Source organism: Orcinus orca, chromosome 15, assembly GCF_937001465.1.
Source record: "Orcinus orca chromosome 15, mOrcOrc1.1, whole genome shotgun sequence".
In the NCBI taxonomy this organism is placed as follows: Eukaryota; Metazoa; Chordata; class Mammalia; order Artiodactyla; family Delphinidae; genus Orcinus; species Orcinus orca.
Window position 1 is genome coordinate 18,155,466 of NC_064573.1, and position 22,793 is coordinate 18,178,258.

Below are 22,793 nucleotides of genomic sequence, written 5' to 3' on the forward strand. Positions count from 1 at the left end.
AGAATTAAAGGAGGGAGAATTCATAGTCATTCTTCATAGTTACATCTCACTTTATAAGTCATCATGCAATTTCACGTATAATATCCAAATTCTCATCACAACTACTCTCTGAAGTAGATATTAATCCCATCTCTCAGATGAAGATGCTGGGTCTCATAGTTTAGAAATATTTAGAGCCATAAAATTAGACCATATGGGTGATTCAATAATCAGAGTAATTGTTATTATCAAGTTCCTCTAAGATTTAGAAACATTCTTTGAATAGCCTAACATTTTAACAGTTTGTGATGAGTCCCATATTAAAAGAACAGATACATAATGAAATTTAAACTCACAGAAGATATAAATGAGGAAAGATGGCTTATGAAATTATTCATGACTCGTCTAAATATCCAGTTCTCTATTTTATGTGAAGTGATTTTCAAAATGCCATGAATGTGTCACTTTTCTGGAATGCACCATAGAAATTTACACTGGGAAGGTGCTTTGAAGACCGCCCTGTCCGACGGCTCATATCTACAATATAGAGGATTTGGGCCTTGCTAAATGCATCTATCACATATTAGCTCTGCTTATTACTATCCTAATGTTATAAATAACACCAAAGAAATACAAACTATAGTCTCTGCCCCTAATCTGCTTCTAATCTGTTCTGTAGACCTTTTCCCCTTTCACAAAAGAACTATGATAATTTGGGCTCCCATCTAAAAGTTCAAATATAGAAATACTATACTAAGTTAAAATAAGCCATTCCTAACATTACATTACTTGTAATACAATGATTTATGAAGAACAAAAAGTAATTAGTATAAGCATTTCCTTTCCCTACTCTCATTTTGAGTATAAGAAGCCAGTGTTGGTGGCACAGTGGTTAAGAATCCGCCTGCCAATGCAAGGGACACGGGTTCAAGCCCTGGTCCAGGAAGATCCCACATGCCACAGAGTAACTAAGCCCGTGCACCACAACTACTGAGCCCGCGTGCCACAACTACTGAAGCCCACGTGCGTAGAGCCTGTGCTCGATAACAAGAGAAGCCACCGCAATGAGAAGCCTGCACACTGCAATGAAGACCCAACGCAGCCAAAAATAAATAAATGTATTAAAAAAAGAAAAAAGAAGCCAGTGTTGTTTCAATAGCTCCAAATATCTGAGTTGTTCTTACTCCCATTCCTGTAGGGGAAGTGAAAACTTCCTTCTCACTACTTCATCCCCCTCATTCCACCCTCTTTAGGCCTCTGAGTAGCATAAAGTTGGTTAAAGGAAGATAGAATTTTGAGATAAGAGGTAGGAACAACTGGGTCCATAGGAAATGCAGGGGATGCCTGAGATGGAGGGACCAAGGACCACTGGATTTTCCAGCATTGGGTCCCCTGGAGGATATGCTCCAGCGAGGAATTACTGTGGGATGCTGAGAGAGACTGCACATCTGGTACCAGGCTGGCCTGGAAGGCATCAGTGACCCTCCCGGTGGGTTTATATAACCATGGTCAATTTTGTTGACTGCTGAGAAGGTGCCCTCTGCACCCTCCTGGAGTAGAGGCTTGAGTGCTGCTAGAATACCAGCACTTGGCACCAGTAACAAGTGACTAAAGGACAAAAGCAATAAGGGGACTACCAGATGCTAAGAAAGGGACTTCCCTTGATTTTTCTCACCGCACACGCACAGATCAACATGGTTTTTTTACTAAGCAAATGGAATTTCCCACTAGTCAGATATGTGGGTGCTCAGAGCACATTTAATTTTATAATGGCTGGAAACTTTATACTTGCTCTTCTTTGCTTGCCCTTAAGTGCTGTAAGGTAAAAGTCACATACATTTACATACAACCTATCCTCATTATTCATGGATTCCAAATTTGCAAATTCGCCTACTTGCTAATATTTATTTTTAACCTCAAAATCAATAGTCACGGTGCTTGCATAGTCACTCATGGACAAACACAGAGCGGTGAAAAATTTGAGTCTTCTGAGATGTACGTTTGCAGCTGAGATAGAACAAGGTGACCCTCGGCCTTCTTGTTTTAGTTCTCGTACTATAAAACGAGTGACCTTCTCACAGCCTGTTTAGTGCCACGTTTTTCATTTTTGTGCTTTTTGTTGATGATTTTGGTGTTTAAAATGGTCCCCAAGTATAGAGCTGAAGTGCTGTCTAGTGTTCCTAAGAGCAAGAAGGCTGTGATGTGCCTTATGTAGAAAGTATACATGTTAGAAAAGCTTTGTTCAGGCATGAGTTATGATGCTATTGGCCACAAGTTCAATGTCATGAATCAACAATACATATTAAATAAGGTGTTTTTAAGCAGAAACACACAGAAAACATCGTTACATATTGATCAGCTGACCAAAATGTTGTGAGCAGAGACTCACAGGAACCTAACCCTCTACCTCCTCTAGGAGCAATGGTTCGGGATTCATGAATTTGGTGTTTGTTGTGACTTTATAGAAGATAACTGCCTGAACAATAAGAATTGACTGTATTTATATGTCCTTTGACTCAACTTGTTATGTGCAAAGCATTGTACTAAGCATCAAAATAAGAACAGGCAACACGGCCTGCAATTTCTACCAGATCTGCGTACACTGCAACCACACCATGTGCTACAGCACAGACTCCAACACAGGTTCTTACTCAGGACATGTCTTGAGCCTCATCCAGAAAGGGGTTATTTCTGGAAGTAAAGAAGACAGTTATAAGGCAACCTCATTTACAAAAAGGCCCCTAACAAGGACCCAGAGGGCAGCTCTGAGGACGTTTATAGTGCGGCTCTGTAGACTTGGGGTCACCGTTTCCTGTTATAAACACCACTCTGAGTTTCCAGGAGGCTTTGTGGGCATCTGAACTTGAGTGAGACTTGGCGTGCTACATCCCAGTATGGGAGTTCATGTAAACAGGCTGTAAAATAATCAGCTTGACCCTTTTCAAACGCAGGCAATGTTTAAAAAAAACCCACAAAAAACAAGCAAACAAAAAAAAAATGCACACAACCTCATGCCTATGAGAATGTTATTTTTTGCACCTGTATAAATGAAAACAGACAAGTTTACAAAATGAATGTGGCAAACGATTAGTGATGATTGACTTACAAGGGAGGAATCAAACAGTCAGCCATTTGCTACTGGGCCATCTTTAAGTCCTGGAGCATTTTAACTCAAATATGGTATTTTGTCACAGTTACGAAATCATGTTGTCAGAGAGGTGACTGCAATTCTCCAGTAAGCATTGTGGGTGATTAGGGTTGAGTTCTAGCATGTATCCAAGCCTCGGTTGCAAAATGATGACTAAAAAGTGGTAGAGAAGACTAGAAGGTAAGCATCTGAAGGATGAGGAGTTTTGACTGTTTTGTTCACTGATGAATCCCTGGTGTCTAGAACAGTGCTTGGCCCAGAAAAGGCACTCCATCAGTACTTGTTGAATTAGGTCTATTTTCATATGTTATTTTAATATAAGCACAGCCAGTGTTTATATTTCTAACTACAGGGCATCGTGTATCTGTGCCCTGTTTCCTATACCTGTGCTTTCACTCCCCAGCCCAGTCTGCCCCCAGTCTTCACCCTGAACAGCCGGTGACTTCACCCCAGAAGAAACCAGAGGAAGAAGCAGCCTCAGCAGCAGGAGCCCCATTACTGTCCAGAAGGACCCCAAGTGCCCCAGCCAGACCCATCCTCTGGGCCTCTATTCCCAGTGGTCTTGGTCCTAACCACTTCTGGAGGAGTGTGTGCAACGTTTGGATTGCTGCCCACCTGATATGTGAGAAACGGTATCTCAGGATATTATAACTTGAATTTCTCTTATTAGGAGCAAGGCCGCACTCTATTTTCATATGGTTAAGAGTCATTTGCCTTTCTTTTTATAGGGAACAGTCTGTTCATTTCCCTAGTCCATTTACCTACCAAGTTACAGGCTTTTTCTTCTCTATTTTTAGACGCTCTTTATATATTTGACATGTTAACCCTTTGTGATAAAAGGTACAAATTTTTTCCCATTTGTCATTATTTTTACATTGCTTAGAGGATGTTTTTAACTTGAAAAAGTTTTTTCTTAATACCATAAAATTTAGCTAGATTTTTACTTGATGTTTCTGGACTTGGTTAAATAGTTGAGACACTTTTCTTCATCCTAGTTATTGGAGGAAAATACCCTTCTCTTCGAATATGTATAGCTTCATTCATTTCACATTTAGATCTCTGAGCCTTTGGAATTTATCCTGGTGTACAATGTGAGAAATGGATCCAATTTTATCTTTTTCCATATGGCTATCCACTTATCCCAACACCACTTATTTATAAGTCCATCTTTTGCCACCAATTTGAAATGCCATCTTTATTGTATATTAAATTTCCATATGCAATTAGGTCTATTTCTGGATTTTTCTAGTCATTGATCTATCTACTCATGTGCCTATAGAGTTCTTTAATTATAGAGGCGTTAGAATGTATTTTAGTATATGGTCACGCCAGTCCTTATTTTCATTGCTCTTCTTTTACAAGGATTTCCTGACTACTCCAGCTTATCTTTCCTCCCAAATGGTATTTTAAAAATTATATTAATTGTTTAAGTTAAATTAATTTTCAATAAAATTTATAAATTAACTAAGAGAGAACTGACTTCTGTCTATCCAAGAAACTGATATGTCTTTCCACTTCTTCAAATCTCCTTTTGCATCCTTGAGGGGTGTTTTTAGTTTTCTTTGTACAGTTTTTGCACAACTTTTGGTTTTTTAATGTACCTAAGTTTATCATTATTACTATCTTAAACATATCTATCACATATCTTCTAACTACTTTTAGTTTGTATGTATGAAGGCTGTTTACACTGATTTCTTCCCTATCGGCTACTTTACTGAATTCTCTTATTACTTGTGGTGCTTTTCCATTGAGTGTCTTGGACTTTTCAGTTATATACTCATGTCTTCTGCCAGTAGAGATATTTTTGCTCTTCCCTCCTATGTCTTATGTAATGGCAGATGTTGTGCTATTTGTTTTCTACTAAACTTTATATTATGAGGTCTGTGCAGTATCACTAAATGGTCCTAAAGGCACAATTTTAATGGTTGCAGGTATTTTATTTTATGGATATGCCAACATTTAGTTAGCCATTTTCAACTTGAAATTCAAGTTTTCTCCTTTTTATTTTTGTAAATAATGTCACAATAAACATTTTTTTGTTTGTATTTATTTGTGCACATTTCTGATTATGTCTTTAGTGTAAACTCCTAGGAGTAGCATCAGTAGGTCAAATAGCCTGCCTGGTTTTAAGGCTTTTTAAATGCATAATTGACAAAATGCCCTTCAGAAAAGATAAACCAATGTACACTCACATCAGCAAATTTGTCTTCCTTCACTGTGCCCTCAGCAACCTAGGTATTTTAAAGTTATGGTAGCTCACCAGACAAACAATATCACATCGTTATGTGACTGGTTTGTTGGGCAATCTCAATTCAGCATAGGTTCATCTCTGAAGCCATTTTTTTAGAGGAGAGGCGTGTGAGGAAAAAGGACCGGCATCTTCTTATTCATAGGGATGCAATGGCAATATTCTTTCTTGGGCACATGACTATTTTTCTGACTTAGACTAACTACACATCGATATCTCTATGTGGTAGACATCCAGGGGTGGCTGGCTCTTCCAAGAAGTGGATGCAAAGTCTCTCTGAATTTGTTAGATTCTCTGGAAGACCTTGTAGGATCCCCTCTGCACACTTCTTTCCATGGGAGATCCGGCTGTATCTCTCTCTGTCTCTTCTCAGTTCCCACCACTGGATGGCCTCACGCATTAGGCAAGCTTCTTGAGCAAATCAATACTAGCTAGAGTCTCTGGTGCCCATGTCACCCACTAGAAACTTGTGCATCCTTGGGGATACCAGCTGGCGGGGGGGCGGGTACAGGCTGCTTCTCTCACCTCATTGTGACTGTCTGGTAGGCACGGGAGCAGATCAGAAAGCCTGTCTGCTCCCCAAGCAGAGTTCCAGGCAGGGAAGTAAATCCAAGTCTGCCTATCTGTTAGCACCTACAGTCTCAACGGGTGAGTCTCTATCCAGGTTGAGTAGAATCATGGGAGGCAGGCCAACCCCCTCCCTTGCCCATGGGAGAGAAGAAGTAACCTCTGATGAGTAACACTGCCCCTGACCACTTCCAACTTTGCTTCCTGTTCCCTCCTGCCCCCTTCCTGTCCTCTGCTTATATAAGTGTGACGTGAGGCTGGGGTCTGATTGCTCTTTCACTTGTTAACACCTGTGGTTTTTTGCTGGGGGCCTGGTGCTGGCTGATTCCAGGGCAAAAGTCGAAGCCCAGCTCCACATCCTGGTATGCTAATTTTTATTTGTACTTCTTTGCTTAGCAGGGAGATTGGACATTGTTCATGTGTTTCTTAATAATCTTATTTCTCTTTTTATGAATTGACTGTTTGTGGCTTGCTTTTTATTCTCCTGCTTCTTGTGTTTATCTGTCAAAGTAGTTTGACCTGACTTCTCTAAGCTGCATCACATTACAGCCCCACTGGTTCTGAATTTAACACAACTGCTTTCCAGTTGTAGTTTCTGCCTTTAGGGTGTCACTATTAATATTCAAGATACAACGAGCTAAGAAACAGGATACACAGATCCACTATTTGATATTCATCAACTGGTTTATAAATGTATGCTAAATATGAACAAACTGCGACATACATATTTACATATATGCATGAATACCTATTATATAAAGTTATGACATGATGTTCAAAATCCATTTCTGTCTCCCATTTAATTTTCCTATAACCTCTCAGTCATTCATTCAACCTAATAACAGCAACCTTAACCAGAGAATCAATTTATAACCCTACCAGGTGGCAAAAGGCTTCTCCAAGTGACCTCTTGGGGATCACTTCTGGCTATCTTCTGGAAAATAGGAGATTAAAAACATGTGTGTTCCCACAATGCTGCATTCTGAAGATGTTTCATCTCCTAGTCCTGCCCCCCGTGTAAGTTATGTAAGACTATTGAAATCAACAAAGAACAATTCATGCCTTGACTGGGATTATTGTTGTTGTTTTTAAGGACAGACCTAAAATTGGAAAAGCAACTGAAATGCAAGCAGTCCCTACATACTGTCAAGCTCAGAGAAAATTCACTTCTGACTTTTCTGCAGGGGCTATAAGTGGATAAGAATTCTTGGCATTTTGTGAGTCTATTCACTCTTTAGGATGGAAATAAAATGCACTTAATTGAATATCCTAAAATCTCAAGCCGTCAGAGCTGAAGCCTGGGAAGCTATACCTGAAACGTGGGTCGAGCTAGGAGAATGCCTCCAGAGGGCTGGAAGGATGAGTGTGCCTGGCATCTTGACGTTACTATGGGGATTGCTATAGTAACAATTCTGCTCGCCCTTCATTTATTAAGTTATTTTGTTGTGGAACCAAAAGGTAAACCAAACATTCAAAGAAACAACGCTTTTAAAGAGATTTTTGCTGTTCCTGCAGCCCAGGCCAAATGCTTCAATGAAAGGAAAGGACAACACTGGCAGATAATTTAATACAATTGAAGGAATGAGATTCCTCCAGGTTTCCTCTGAGACTGGAAAAATAACAGCTGATCTGTGTCATAACGCAGAGTTGAATTTGTGAATTTACCGGTCCTGATACGAAACCCTCTGAGGAAACAATGGCGTTGCCCCTCACAACCCCACACCTAGCCTCTCTCTCTTTTGCTTTCACTCCACCAGAATATGGCTTGCCTTTTTTTTTTTTTTTTTCCATAAAGAGAATGGGGAAAATGAAGCTGACCAGAAAAAGAGCCTTCATCTTGAAGGGCTTAAAGGTTTTAAACGCAGCATCCCACCCGCGGGGGTCTTAGCAGGTCCACAGTCCTCACTGGAAACAATAAAACAGAACTGGGGGTGGGGGAGGGGGAGGAGGAACGCTGGGGAGGGATCTGGAAGCAGAATTTTCTGTCCTCTCTCCTCTCCTCGGATCCTTTCTTCTTGGTCCCATAGGGGTCTCTGCCGGGGTGGGAGAATGATCCTGGAAAATGTGCAGAGACCCTCTTGAAAGCCAAAATGGGGGGTGAGAGAAAGCCTGTGTTCTGGGGTCTGTCCTACTCTAATGGGAGATTGTAGTAAAACTCCTCATGGGGTGAGACTGTATGAAAGAGAGAAAATGAAAACAGAGGAGTGAGGAAAGGCAACTTAGAAAAACCAACCCGCATTCATATGAGAGAATGAATCATGAGAAAAAATTCGAGCAAGTAACTGCTTAGCTTGACTCCACTTCCCCTCATCCTAAGGGGAAGGTTCCACTGCGTTTATGCTTGTCATCACTATGATTCAATCAACCAGTTGACTGTTCTGGTGTAATGAAGTCAAGGCTTGGGAATAGAGGCAGAGTCACCAAAATACAATAACAATGGAGCCCAAGTTGGTCTAAAAAAGGATTTCAGGAAACAGTAGGAGCAAGTGCTGCCCTGAGTCTTTCACCCGTGTTAATTCAGCGAATTCACACACCAGCCCTCAGAGGTAGCTCCTATCAGCATGCTCAATTTTCACGTGGGAAAACTAAGAGAAGATAAGTGATTTGCCGGCAGTAAAACACTGTAAAGAGAAGAACCCGGTTTCAAACCTAAGCAGCTGATTCCAGGGTCTGTGTTCTGATCCATGACCCTGTATTCTTCCTCCAAGCCAGCTCGTGAAAAACAGAGGAGACAAATCCCAAGGCTGCTTTCTAATAACTTGGAGGGAGAGCAGCAAGAAAGAGAACAGAGACTTGGATAGTGACTGTGTGGACGGGCAGAAGCAGACAGTCTCCGAGGGGATGGAAAGCGAGAACACACTGCACCTCGGATAAGGAAAAGCAGGCACAAGACAGCACCCTTAGGAAGCTCTAAAAGGCGATGGGGTCCAAGCCCTTCTCCTGTCACCAAACTAAATCCTCTGGGGTCCTCTTGTAAACCTTGTCTATAGGAACAGAACAAGAAATTATTCTCTTTCTTTCCTCCTTCACAGACTGGAAAAGTCAAGTTCTATAGAAGGAAAGAATCAAGCATTTGGATTTTAAGTTGCCACCATCGGAACGAGCAGGAGCAGTCTAGAAATCTCCTCCTGCGAGTCAGTAATAGAAGCACATTTAAAATCTCGTGTGCAAATTCCTGGCACCTTCAAAGAGAAACAGAAAAACATTTAAGACTCTCAGCCTCTCTTATACTTCAGTAGAAGACTGAAACAGTTCCTGGCCTCATGTTTAGCAAGCTCCCCGTTATTTTATTAGGATCATTTGGTTGTATTTGGTCTTTAAAAGTTTCAGGGCTTTCTCCACCAATGACTTAAAAAGTGGAAGCGAGGCCGAAATAGGCTTGTTTGGGAGCTGGAGATGGAAAGGCTAGGCTTCACAGTTACCATGGTTAGGGGTCCTCTAGGCGGCAGGGGTGGGAGGAACTTCCAGAAAGAATTCAAGTAAAGGCGGTGTGTGTGTGTGCTTGCGTGTGTGCACGTGGGTGTACAAGCGTGTGTACGCACGTGGGCAGTGGCAGCTGCTACCGAGGAAGGAATAGCCTCCCTTGACTATAATTAAGCATCCTCCAGGCTGGGGTGTTTGCTCACAAGGCACGTCTCCCGGGCTCTCGGAGCTCTAGTAATCATGCAAAGTCCTGTGTGCCTCAGAGACCCCCAGCTCTCCTTCGCACATGGCCGAAGCCTGGGAAGCCCCACGTCATACTAAGTGACTGATCTCCAAGGATGCGTTCACATGGAAAAAAAAAAATGACAGCACTTGGGAAGTCTCTAGAAGCCACATATCCAAATACCAGGGGGTGCAGCATCATCAGGAAAAGGGAAAGGCCAGGAGGAGGAGGAAGACAACAGAGAATTAAACTTGCTCCATAGCCTTACGTTTTATAAGGTGCAAACATGACGCTAGCTATACCTTGCCACCTCATAGTAAATACAGGATTACTAGGCAATTATATTTAAACATTACAGAGTCTCCGAAAAGAATGGCCGTGTTCAGGGCAGTTGTTCAATCCCTTGATAACAGTATAGTTTAATGGATAGAAACAACTATATCATTTGTTCCTCTTACATAAAATGCTCCCAACCACGTAAGTACGTGATCAATAGCAGGGGTTTCCAGTGGGCAGGCGTGCAGTTGTCCCCAGAACAGCAGCTTCATGAGAAGTAATAAGAGGTAAAATGAGAATCAAAAAAAAAAAAAATAATACGGAAACGAAGTTCTTCAACAGAGCGAAGACCTCAAAGGCTTCTCAGTGCATTTATTTTTATGGTGTACAAGGAACAATGGCAGAGCTAAATCTGGCACTTTTAAGGGATTTGTAAACCAGCTGTAAAATGTTATCCTGGATTGGATTTTTCCATTCGGATCTGTTGGTAACGGGGATTGGAGCTGTAGGAGGGGTTTGGGTGCGGATGGAGAGAGCGAGCACGCTGCAGGTGAGAACATTTGACTTCTCATTTTTCATGTATCTGAATATTATTGCAGGCAGGTCTGGACCCTTTGCAAATACTAATTTTACTGAAAAAGATATTCCCAGGGCAGCCACTGTGTACCTTGAGCAACGTATCTCAAATTGATTCAATCATTGATTGCTCTTCTGAAAAAAAAAAGACTACAAAGCTACTAATAGGTGGTATGAAGGTGGGGGGCTTTGGAACTGGCTAAGAAAGCAGAGGGGAGAAAGGTGACCTGCTCTCTGATGTGCATCATTTCTTCCTAGAGAGGCACGCAACCCCTTGGGGACCATCAGACTGCACTGGTGCCCTATTTCATGAGCAGATAGCTTTTCCCTCCTCAATAATTGCTAACCGTCATTGAGGGCTTCCTATGTTCCAGGCACGGTGCTAGCCATTGTATTTGTCAAATCTTCCCAATCGTCCCATGAAGTATGTAATATCATTATTCCAGGTTATGACACAGAGGGATTTGATGTTTTGTGAAGTTCCGTTACGTGGTCAAGGTGACACAATGTTTTAGTGGTAGGGCTGGGATCCACCCTGTCAATTCACAGCTTTCACTCTTAACCACTACTGCTTCCCTTCCTATCCAATCCAATGATCGATTCCATTTAGGTCACAGGAGGGCAAGAGGGACATAACATACACGCATCCACCTGGGACTATCCTAGTGCAGTGTTTGCTATCTTACATTTGTGAGATTATTTAATCGTTTGAAACAGCCTAGGTAAAATGCATTTTCTCTACTGTGTAGAAAAGGAAACTAAAGCTCAGAGAGGTTAAGTCTCACATCTAGGAGATGGTTCTAAGCCAGCTCAGCTTGATTTCCAACCTCTCCTATTTCTGCTGTAACAGGCTTCCTCTTACAAGCTAAAGAAGCCAGCTCAGCTAACCATCCAGGACCAATTTGCCTGAGTTTAGATTTGCAATAAGGAAAATGAAAACCTGCCTTTTTGACTTGTATTTTGGGATGTCAGTGAGATACCAGACATTGCGGAATGCTTAATGGAGAAGGTTGATGTGCCCCTCAGCTCTGCGTCTGCCTCTCTGGTTAGGATCATGTCCTCATTGGTACTCATAAAGAGCTTCTTTGCTCGTAATATCCATTCTGTCTTCCCAATGGTCCAAACTCTATTCATATGTCAAGGCTCAGATCAAGTTTGCCTTGTTCCATGAAGCCTTCCAAGATTGCTCTTCCCATATAAATCCCAATACTCCCTTGATCTCCTGAGGCACCCAGTACCTATACGAGCAGCATCTTGTCTGTTATAATGACTCCTGACTCCTCAAAGGCTCCAGGAACTATTCCATATACTTTAAAAAAATATCCTGTATAATTCCTATGATGAAATTGAGTTCACACATGAATACTTGTTGAACTGGAATTGAATTAAGTTGGCCTCGTCAGTGCCCTGAACATAGAGGGTATGGAAAAAAATAAGAAGAAGAAAAACATGAAATAGAGTAAGTTGAGAAGAGACTAATGGAGTTGCAAAGAATAAGATAGAGGTTTGGTGGAGGAAAGTAAGTCAGAGAGGGGGCCTGGGAGACCTCCTCAACATCTGGACACAGAACCAATCTGTATTTCCCTAGCTCACTAGTTCTCAATCTGAGTGTACATCAGAGTCACCTGTAAGGCTTCTTGAAACATACCGCTGCCCTTTCCCCCACTCCACCAGCGATTCTGATTCAGGAGGTCTGAGAAAGTGCATTTCTGAGTTACCAGGATACACTGATGCCGCTGACCCAAAGACCACTATTTGAGAACCGCAGTGATTCTCCGCCCGGACTGCACATTAGCAACGCCTGGGGCGGGGCTTCCATATCAGTGGCCTTCCCCTCACCAGACCTGTGAAATCAGAACCTCTGGGGAGCGGGCTGCTCTAGCCAGCCTTTCACAGAAAAAAATCCCACTGTTCTGGAACTATCTCTTTGCTTCACTGCCTCATCTCTTACAACTGAGATCCTTGAGATGTCCATGGTCTTGTTCTTTTTCTAGGAATGCATTTGGCAAATAGAAGGAGTTCAATAACTCTTTACTGAAAAAAAAATATTGTGGGTTGGGGTGAGGGGCAGGAAAACTCTGCAGAAATATGGCAACCAGGGGCCCATCCCTGCCTGAGATTGAGGCAAGAGATTACCTGAAAGGCAAGGCAGACTTCATAGGTGTTTATTTTGTTTTCTTTGAAAATATCATTGTGGTCTCAACATCTAGGACTGTGATCATACAGGTAAACCTAATACACATTCTGTCCATGCTTCCCAAACCAAGGATCATACAATCAAATCAAATGTATACAGAGGTGTGCAGGTAATACAAATGAGCAGAGTTGGACTGACACAAGATTCATGGAAGACTGCAACCAAACGGTCATGTCCTGTCTAGAGTTGGACTAAATCATTGTTAAGTGTTGAGTCAGAGTCCCCTAGTGTGTTATTTATATACCTTCCAGGGAAAACAAGAAAGTCAAAGTCATTGATTTCTCAAATATTTATTGAGCACCTTTAAATGCTTTTTTGAGTATTTATTCTTATTGAGCACCTATAAACACATGCACCAAGCATAGCACCAGGCTATGTACCAGGCTAAGTTCTATCATTCTTTGCAAATCAATATGGTGGCCATCCCTCCACAGTGCTCACATGACACTAAGTCCACACCTTAACGCATGTCAGTTCTCTTATTGAAAGGGCATCTCCTAACCTTCCCACCAATCAGGCCGAGGCATCATTTAGAATCTGAACCAAAATGAATCTCTTAGCCTGGTCCTTATCTGATTGCGTTTTTTCAGCATCTCCCTCAGTGATTAGTACTGGGCCCATGATTACTGCTTTGACTTATTGATGATTGGCCCCAAGATCCCCTCCTATTTATATGTATCCAATTTACCAGACCTTCCACATCTCTCCAATAGTACCTGGTACAGTACATTATTGTTGCTCAATAAATGTTTGTTAATGGAGTGAACTGCAAGCTTGTTAGGTGTCCAGTCACTTTTCTTACTTGAATCATCAGGAATGAGTCAGTCAGAGAATACTTTTTTGCTCTAGAAAGTGTTTGGAGTAGCTTTCTCTGGAAGCTCAAGGAAGACAGGTCTTTGAATTCTGGAAATCTTTCTGCTCCATTGGGAAATGGTCTCTTCAACCATGACTATTCCTTTTTTCGGGATTACTTCCCAAATGCATTCCATTTATGAATGTGTTCATTTTTCTGTTTATTTATTTATTCACTTTTAATAAGTGCATTCATTTTTCTCACATCCTTAGGATATTTTTCATAACGATCTACATCTTCAAAAGTGAACATTGTCTTTGACACAGACAGTGAATAATTTCTACGTAATTGATATTCCTGGTTGGATATTTAACTTAAAATTACTTCCATAAAATCTGCAACATATTTCTTTTATTGGGTTCTGTCTATACTGACTGCTTTGGGCTAGGTCCACACCCTAAAATTCCAATGGGTGTGAGCCAAAGTTGCAGAGTTCTGTGGCTAATAATAACAATAATAATGAGCACATTTCAAAAGTGCTAATTACAAATGCAACTGAATTGTGTTCTCATTATAAACGCTACAGGTTTTCTGCCAGGTTGGTACTTCATGACAGTATGTTTTCAAACACCTGTTTACCTTTACTATCACTAGATATATTCAAAAAGAGAAACTTTTCAAAGTTGAGATGCATATTAAGTTTCATGTGTCTTTGTAAAATTTGGAATCTTTTACCCAGAGTCCTTTACTGCACAAATGGAAGCACAATGAGTAATTATCTATACCTTATGTAGACAAAGAGCACAGAAATTTCAAGAATCCTTTGTTTATCCAATAGAATCCAACAAGAGTTTTCTTTTTCAGGAGGTGGGGGGATGTGCAGAAGAAAAAATAGAATTATCCTGGTAATTGTCTTGCATCAAATCAAACTTTACTAAACGTAAATCTCTGCTCCGTGGGTGGGAAAGTAAGACTACAAAGGTGAATAAGACACAACCCCTGCATACAATGTACTGAAGGAGATTTCACTGGACACAAATATCATAAGGTGGTAAAGTCCTTGGAGAAGGAAGGTGAAACCAAGAAGGAAAGACTGAGTGTGGACTTGAAAATACCAAACAGAGGCCTTAGGGCTAGGATAGGATGGGATTTTGCTTCTTAATTCAGGTCTAGTAATGTGGTGACAGAATCTTCCTTGGATTAGGAGGCATGAAAACATATTGTTGATGGGCAGCCTTTCAACCTAGCTCCACATGTAGTCAATGCCAGAGATGCTTGCAGAAGGCAGAAGACCAGGGCTTGTTTTTTAAAAACCCCATCTCAGAAGTATGGGGGATCCATTAGACAGTGGTTCTAATTCCTGATTATACATTAGAATCACCTGGGGAGTTTTTAAGGCATACCAATGCCCCACCCCAGGGAAGGGAATCCTCACGGCGGGGGCGTGGGGGGGTGTGTGTGAAGACCAGGCGGAGTGTTTTTTAAAAGCTGCCCAGGTGATTCTGCTGTGAGTAAATGTTGAGAGTTACTGTGTCAAGGAATGGGAAGATGTTATTAGATTTAGTCAGCATCTTCATAGTTCTTTATTTTTGCCAGTGCTTTGACAACAATTTTTTTGAGTGTCTGTGTGACTCATACAAAGGAGACCAGGATGGAAGTCAGTGTTTCACTACCGGAGTACCCTATCTTTACTCAGTTTCTGGTTATTTGGCTTTTAAAAAGCAGATCAAGCTTGCAGGAGCTCCAAGGATTTAAAGATGGGACAATTTGAGGATCATAAATCATAATGACTACAATGAGTTGAAACTTATCAGATATATGAAAACTTATGAGTTCATAATGATACTTCAAAAATAAACAACAGGGCTTCCCTGGTGGCGCAGTGGTTGAGAGTCCGCCTGCCGATGCAGGGGACACGGGTTCGTGCCCTGGTCCGGGAAGATCCCACATGCCGCAGAGCGGCTGGGCCCGTGAGCCATGGCTGCTGAGCCTGCATGTCTGGAGCCTGTGCTCCGCAACGGGAGAGGCCACAACAGTGAGAGGCCCACATACCGCAAAAATAAATAAATGAACAACAAAAAAATCGTTGATGACCATGGAGGTTGCTAGGGTACCAACTCATTTTTCTGAAAATGTATAAATTAAGCAAAAATCTCGAGCATCTCTTCTGTCTTTCCCTACTTGAAAGAGAACTTGGGCTAGACAAATAGATGAGGAAAACAGTTCTTCTCTGTATAAAAAAATCATGTGGACTAAATGGAGAAAACAATGACAGAATTAGAAAATCACCATTTTCCACTCCATAATGAAATAGGGATCTAGCAACAGTAATCAATGGCCGCTAAAATTATTATTGGAAAGTTGAGGGGGAGCTTTACAATGGATGGATTAGGCAAATGACATGTGTATTACTTTCCTGTGGCTGCTGTGATAAATTATCACAGACTCAGGGCCTCATCGTTATGGAGGCCAGAAGACCAAAGTCAGTTTCGTTGGCTGGAAACAAGGTGTGAAAGGGCTGCACTCCCTCTGGAGGCTTTAGAGGGAGAATCTGTTCCTTGCCTTTTCTGTTTTCTGGTGGTTCCCAGTATCCCTTGGTTTGTGGCCGCATCACTCTAACCTCTGCCTCCTTAGTCACACTGCTTCCTCCTCTTCTGTGTATGAAAGCTCATCTCTGCTTCCCTCTTACAAAGGCACATGTGACTGCATTTGTATCTCAGCAAGAAAATCCAGGATCCTTATCTAAAGTTCCTTAACTGAGTCACATCTACAGAGAACTGCCCCCCCTCTTTTTGGTGCCACATACGATAACATTCATAGGTTCCAGGGATTGAGACAGAGATATCTTTTAGGGGACTCTTTTTCAGCCTATCACAAAACTGAACCATCAATCAATCTTAATATTAAGCAAAATGGGATAAATACATTATTCTTACCCTACTCCTCCCCCACCTCCAAATGACTCAATTTAATCAAGAATCTATCTCTAACTATTGATTTATAGGGGATGGGGGAACATATTATATGACACCAAAAGGATATAATCAGTCAAATCCAGCAATTCTTCAAGACAAAAGACTCAATTCTCAATTTCTATAATAAGCACGCCAAACAAAGGAGGGAAATAATTACACATCAAAAGAGATGTAAGAGCATATTAACCATATGTAATCTCCACCGAATCTTGTTTGAATTCTGAATTGAGCAAAACAACTATAAAAAAAAGGCATATTTGAGACAATCAGGAAAAACTGAACACAAATTGATGATATGGAGGAATTGTGGGGTTTTTTTTGGGGGAATCTGATAATATTGTGGTTGTGTTAAAAGAGAAAAGTTAGATACGCCTACTGAAATAAGTGAAGTGATATGTCTAGAATTAGCTTTAAAATACTGCAGCAACAAATAAATAAACAACAAATTAAAAACAAATAAACAATTTAAAAAAGGAATGGGATACAGAGTGAAGTAAGTCAGAAAGAGAAAAACAAATACCATATGCTAGTACATATATATGGAATCTAAAAAAAAAAAATGGTCATGAAGAACCTAGGGGCAAGACGGGAATAAAGACGCAGACCTACTAGAGAATGGATTTGAGGATACAGGAGGGGAAGTGTAAGCTGGAACGAAGAGAGAGAGTGGCATGGACATATATACACTACCAAATGTAAAACAGATAGCTAGTGGGAAGCAGCCACATAGCACGGGGAGATCAGCTCGGTGCTTTGTGACCACCTAGAGGGGTGGGATAGGGAGGCTGGGAGGGAGACGCAAGAGGGAAGAGCTATGGGGATATATGTATATGTATAGCTGATTCACTTTGTTATAAAGCAGAAACTAACACACCATTGTAAAGCAATTATACTCCAATAAAAATGTTTAAAAAAAAAAGGAATGGGAAGGGAAAAGATAAAATAAGAACAGCAGATGTTAATTGTTGAACGATTAAAGCAGCCTTTCTATTTTTATGCATATTTGAAAATTTCCAGAATAATAAGTTTACATTATATATATGTGTGTGTGTGTGTGTGTGTGTGTGTGTGTGTCATACATATGAGAGTGCAGCACGTCCCCAGTAAGACCGGGTTTAACTGACCATCCTCATGTCTGGCCTCACTGCCTGGAGGAAAGTTCTATGGAGTGGTAACATCCACTTCACCTCTTAGGGCTGTTGTGAGGTAGCAGAGAACTAGATAAGAACAAAGGGCACACAGAAGCTATTCCCGAACCTTCAGTCTGTAGCTTGGCTTTTATAGAAAGATATCCGCCTGGGAGCTCATTGATAAGCACTAAAATTTCTGTAAGAGCTTGCGGTCTGTTCACAGATAGCGTTCATCACCTCCCCGAATCCTCCAGGATTTGTGTCATTGAGGTAACTCCAAATTAGAATGGGAAAGAGTAGAGTGTGTAAACACAGAAGGCACAAAACAGCCGAAAGGAAGAAGCAACCCAGATGTCCATCAAGAAATGAATGGCTAAGACCAAACAACCAGGAACTATCACCACCAGCATCACAACAATAAAAGTTAAGGCCAAATATTTAGAAAATATAAAGAGGTTTAGTTATAGAAAAGAGATGAATGGCTAAACAAATTGTGATATATTCACACAATGGAGTAGTATTCAGTCATATAAGGAATGGAGTGCTGATATATACTATGATATGGACAAACCGTGGAAACATGACGCTAAGTGAGAGAAGCCAGACACAAAGAGTCCCACATCGCATGACTCCACGTGTATAAAATATCCAGAATAGGCAAATCTACAGTGAGAGAGAGCAGATTAGTGATCTTTAGCGGAGTGGCTGTTTAATGTGTGAGGGGTTTCCTTTCAGGATAATGAAAATGCTTTGCAGCTGGAAGGAGGTGATGGTCACACAACAATGGGAGTGTGCTGAATGTCACTGAACTGTTCACTTTGAAATGGTTTGTTTTATTTAAAAAAAAATTAAGCAGAAAAATAACGCAATTAGGTTTGTTCTTAAAAAGAGTAACCCTAGGCGCTATGTAAGAACAGATTAAAGATGGACAAGATTAAAGCAGAAGGAATACAGAAAAACATGAGTGTTGGGCAAGATGGATTCAACTGCTTCTCTCCCTTAAAACTGACATCCTGAAGCAAGCCCAAAGAAGCCACCCTTAGTGTCTCAACTCTGAAACCCATCTCGTCCCTTTTTGGTATTCCAATGCTTCCGAGCATCACATAGGCTCCCAAGCTTCTAGAAGAGTTCCAGGAGTTGAAGTGTTAATATCCAACATACAGCATATTTTCAGCAAGCATGAAAGATATGATCTTAATATCCTCCTGTTTCCCGATCCTTTGAGAGCCTTATCCAGGAAGAAGGAGAGAGTGTCTACAAAGTAGACAGCGTTTGGGCTTCTGGGTCCCTTGGACCTGAATTTGAATCTGAGCATTGTGTGATGTTCTCCTATAAAACAGGTTGTGTGAGGATTACATGAAAGGACAAGTGCCCGGAATACAGTGGGCACACATAAATATTTTTCATTAGTGTATTGAAGTATTCACTTGAAGCTAAACTGGGATTCAGACATGATTGTACATATAGAGTGAAATGTTGAGTAAGATTATCCTCAGGGGAGACTGAAGGTCTCTAGGAAAATCATGTATTCTAAGGTAAGAATGAGGTCAGAACAATGCATTAGATTCCAGTAAAAAAAAAATAATAATAATAAAGTAAAGAGTTTCATATTGCAGGAAGAAATGATTTTAAGTCACTCAAATCTATTTTAAAATCAATCTCATGAACTCACTCCTTGGTCATGGGTGAGGGGAGGCCATAAATAAAACTGAAATAGCTGCTTTGCTAAAAATCAAAAACAAGCAAACGATAGTACTGTGTTGATACCCTGAAAACCAGGGGATGACTTTCAAAGCATTTATAATATCAAGCAAGGGTATCACCCAGTCAGAACAGATGCCAGCCATGAACAGCCATGAATTGTGAGGAGCTCAAGGTCATTACCACCAAAAGATACCGTAAAAGGTGAAGAAAAGGCATCGCCTCCATTTGCTGACAATCACAGGGACCCAGAGCACAGCAGATGCTCACTTCCGTGTGGTTCCCTCTGCAGCCCCGGTGAGAGGCAGCGTCGAGGTTGTGTTGGTTGACGCCATGGCGTGCCTCCATCGCTGGCTGCCACTCCTCTTTGAGCAACTTGGGAGACACGCCTTACAAACTAATTCATACCATTTGCTCCAAATGAAGACCAAGATTTGGGGTTTAGGATGAAGGATTTTTAAATTGTTAAATTGCAAGGAAGGGTTTTTTCTTCCCTTAAAACTAAATGATTTAAATTGAATGCATGCAATAGCTGCATTCTCAGACGGTGTCATTAGTTAAGATGCATAACTCTGCAACAGTCGAGCTGCTTTTAAAGGTAAACCCAGAAGTGAATACTGAATTTAAAAATCCAACTGTTTGCTTTCACTTACAATTTCAAATTAAGATACTGGATAGGATCTTCCATCCATGAGTCAAAGGTAATCCTAAGAGAAGGCAGACAAAAGACCTCCTACTCCGGTATAATCCCTTTTCTAACCCAGTATCCTAAGACACTCATACGGGTTGGCACTGAATTTAAGCTCCAAATCACTCAAATCAAAAAGAGCTATTCTCAGTCTGTCATCAGGAAGCAAGCTCTCCAAGGTGTATTTTTATCCCAGCCTCATCTAAGTTATGACAACTCACCTGGTTCGTTTCTGCCATTTGAGTAGAGAGAGGCATCAAAGTGACAGGACATCACTCTCTGTGTTCCGTGTGAGGTGTGATGGAGAAGAAAAACAAACCTGGGGAACAGATGTCAAAGTGTTTCCAAGACATCTTCAGATTGGAGAGATACAGGGCACTATTTAGGGTTTTTCTTACCCAGGGCTCTTCTGAAGTTGAAACTCCTGCCTCTTCTATAGGCACTTATTTATTTATTTGCCTGATGGTTTATTTATTAACTTTACCGCTTTGATCCTGCCTCATCTCTCTACCCTTAGGGTTCCTGAAACGTGCAGCCCTAAAATGCTGTGCTCCTGGTCATTGTCTCGAACCCTGGATTTCTGCACTGAGCACACTCTTCCCATTGCTGAATCAGATTAATACTGGGCTAACATGCCTTTCTGGAGACCCAGATCCTTAGGCCACACTGATTTTCCACATTGGAAAATGGTGGAATCTAGTGACTGCTTAATTGAAATAGATTAGATAGATACAGGTATAGATATGAATATATAATATATAGTCATGAAATACACTAGCTATACCTATATATGTATATGTTATATCTATATAATATCTCTATGTATATTATATATAGAGAGAGATGTTACAGCTATCAGGGACCTTCTAATCTACACATTAGATGACTGTCAAATCTAGCCATCCACCTAATTTCCAGATGAAGTATATATATATATATATATTTTTTTTTTTTTTTTTTTTTTTTTTTTTTGCGGTACGCGGGCCTCTCACTGTTGTGGCCTCTCCCGTTGCGGAGCACAGGCTCCGGACGCACAGGCTCAGCAGCCATGGCTCATGGCCTAGCCGCTCCGCGGCATGTGGGATCTTCCCGGACCGGGGCACGAACCTGTGTCCCCTGCATCGGCAGGTGGACTCTCAACCACTGCGCCACCAGGGAAGCCCCAGATGAAGTATATTTTTGCTGTCACTGCTGGGATTATTTTCATGACTTTAGATTTCCTGTAATTGCACATGCATTTCAACTTTTTCCATTTCATTTTCTGCTTTCTTACCATACTTTTTCTAGGATCCTTTTTTACTCCTTTTCTAACTTCTTTTGGAGTGATGGAGTTTCCTTTATTCTCATATTTTCCTCTACTGGTTTGGAAGATAGATGTTTCTATTATTTTAGTTATTATTCTTAAATTTTTAACATGAGTCCTGACCTAATAGGGTCTAAGGTTAATCGATGTTTCTATTCTGCTCTCCTATGGCATGAGCCTTAGAATATTGTACTTTAGCTCTGATCATCCCCTTCCCCTTCCCGCTGTACATGCTACTTTGTCTGATATTCAGTTCTACCTTATTTTCAGATCCTACCAAATTATTCATCTTTATTACCATTGCTGTTTTACATAATCATTTCTTGCTTATATAAACTCACTTATTTACCAGTTTCTTTGCTCACCATCTTGCATCTCCTTCCTTTGGAGTTTAGATCCCTATTTCCTGAGTCACATCTTTATTCTGTGCATCCAGCATGGGTCTGATAGTGTCAAGCACTCAGTTTTTACCTGATAATCTGTTTCACTCTTATTCACGAGTGATAGTGTAGCTGGGTACAAAATCGACAGGTTTGCAGTGACTCCCCTCGGTGCTTTGAAGCCACTGTCTTCCTCATTCTCCTGTTAATGAGAAGGTTACAGTCAGTGTGATTGTTCCGTTAGAGGTGATTTGTCTTTTTTCTCTTGTTACTCTTAAGATTTTCCGCTGGTCTTTGGCATTTTTATAAGCTGTGTCCAGCTATTGCCTAATCCCACTTGGGCCTCCTAAACCTGAGGTTTCATATCTTTCATCAAATCTGCAAGATTCTAAGCCTCATCTCTTCACATGCTTCCTCTGCCCCATTTTAGCCTCTCTTTCTGGCACTCTCCTTAGAGCACTCTTTCTCTCCTTTTAAAAATATTTTTCTTGTCCTAATCTCTCCAAGCTACAGTTTGGGAACATCTTTACTGAACTGTTAAGATCCCTTGGTTAAACTATCTGCTGTGCTTTTCACATCAATATGTATATGTTTCCATTTTAGAAATTCAATTTCTTTTCAAAGCTTCCCATTCTTTATTCATACTGTTTTATGCTATTCTGATTTATTTCTTTCCTTAATCACTTTAAACATATTTTAGAATCTCCCTCTAACAGTCTATTACTTGAAGTTCTTTGGGTTCTAATCCTTTTATTTGGCGTGTGTGCTATCACCCATTGTGGATTATTTCCTCCCGTGTTTCATAACTGTGGGTTGGGCATGCATCTTCGGCTCCCCTGCAACCCATCCCACCCCAGGATAACAGTGATGTCATGCTCAGGTCTTTAGTACTTCTTGTTTGGGCTGAAGTTTCTCTCACTCTCCTTACTTCTCTAAAACCTCAGCTGTGTATTTAGAAACATGTTTATCAATTTTTTGTCCACCTTTCTGGGGTATTTTTTTTCCCATTTCTTTTTGTATTTTATTTTACTTTTTCTTTAACATCTTTATTGGGGTAGTTGCTTTACAATGTTGTGTTGGTTTCTGCTGTATAACAAAGTGAATCAGCTACATGTATGCATATATCCCCATATCTCCTCCCTCTTGCATCTCTTCGTAGTGGGGTGGATGGGGTCTTTTTTTAGCA

General features: G+C 40.9%; 1 long non-coding RNA gene across 1 annotated transcript in view; it reads right to left on the reverse strand.

Moving 5' to 3' along the window:
* The window catches only part of LOC125961328 (uncharacterized), a 31,763-nt gene extending 9,745 nt beyond the window's left edge, over window positions 1-22,018 (reverse strand). Inside the window, exons 1-3 of the long non-coding RNA XR_007471933.1 lie at window positions 21,699-22,018; window positions 20,146-20,243; window positions 19,890-19,943 (exon numbers count right to left, since the gene is read on the reverse strand). This is a non-coding gene — a long non-coding RNA (uncharacterized LOC125961328). The remainder of the gene's footprint in view (window positions 1-19,889; window positions 19,944-20,145; window positions 20,244-21,698) is intronic.
* Between the last annotated feature and the right edge of the window lie 775 nt (window positions 22,019-22,793).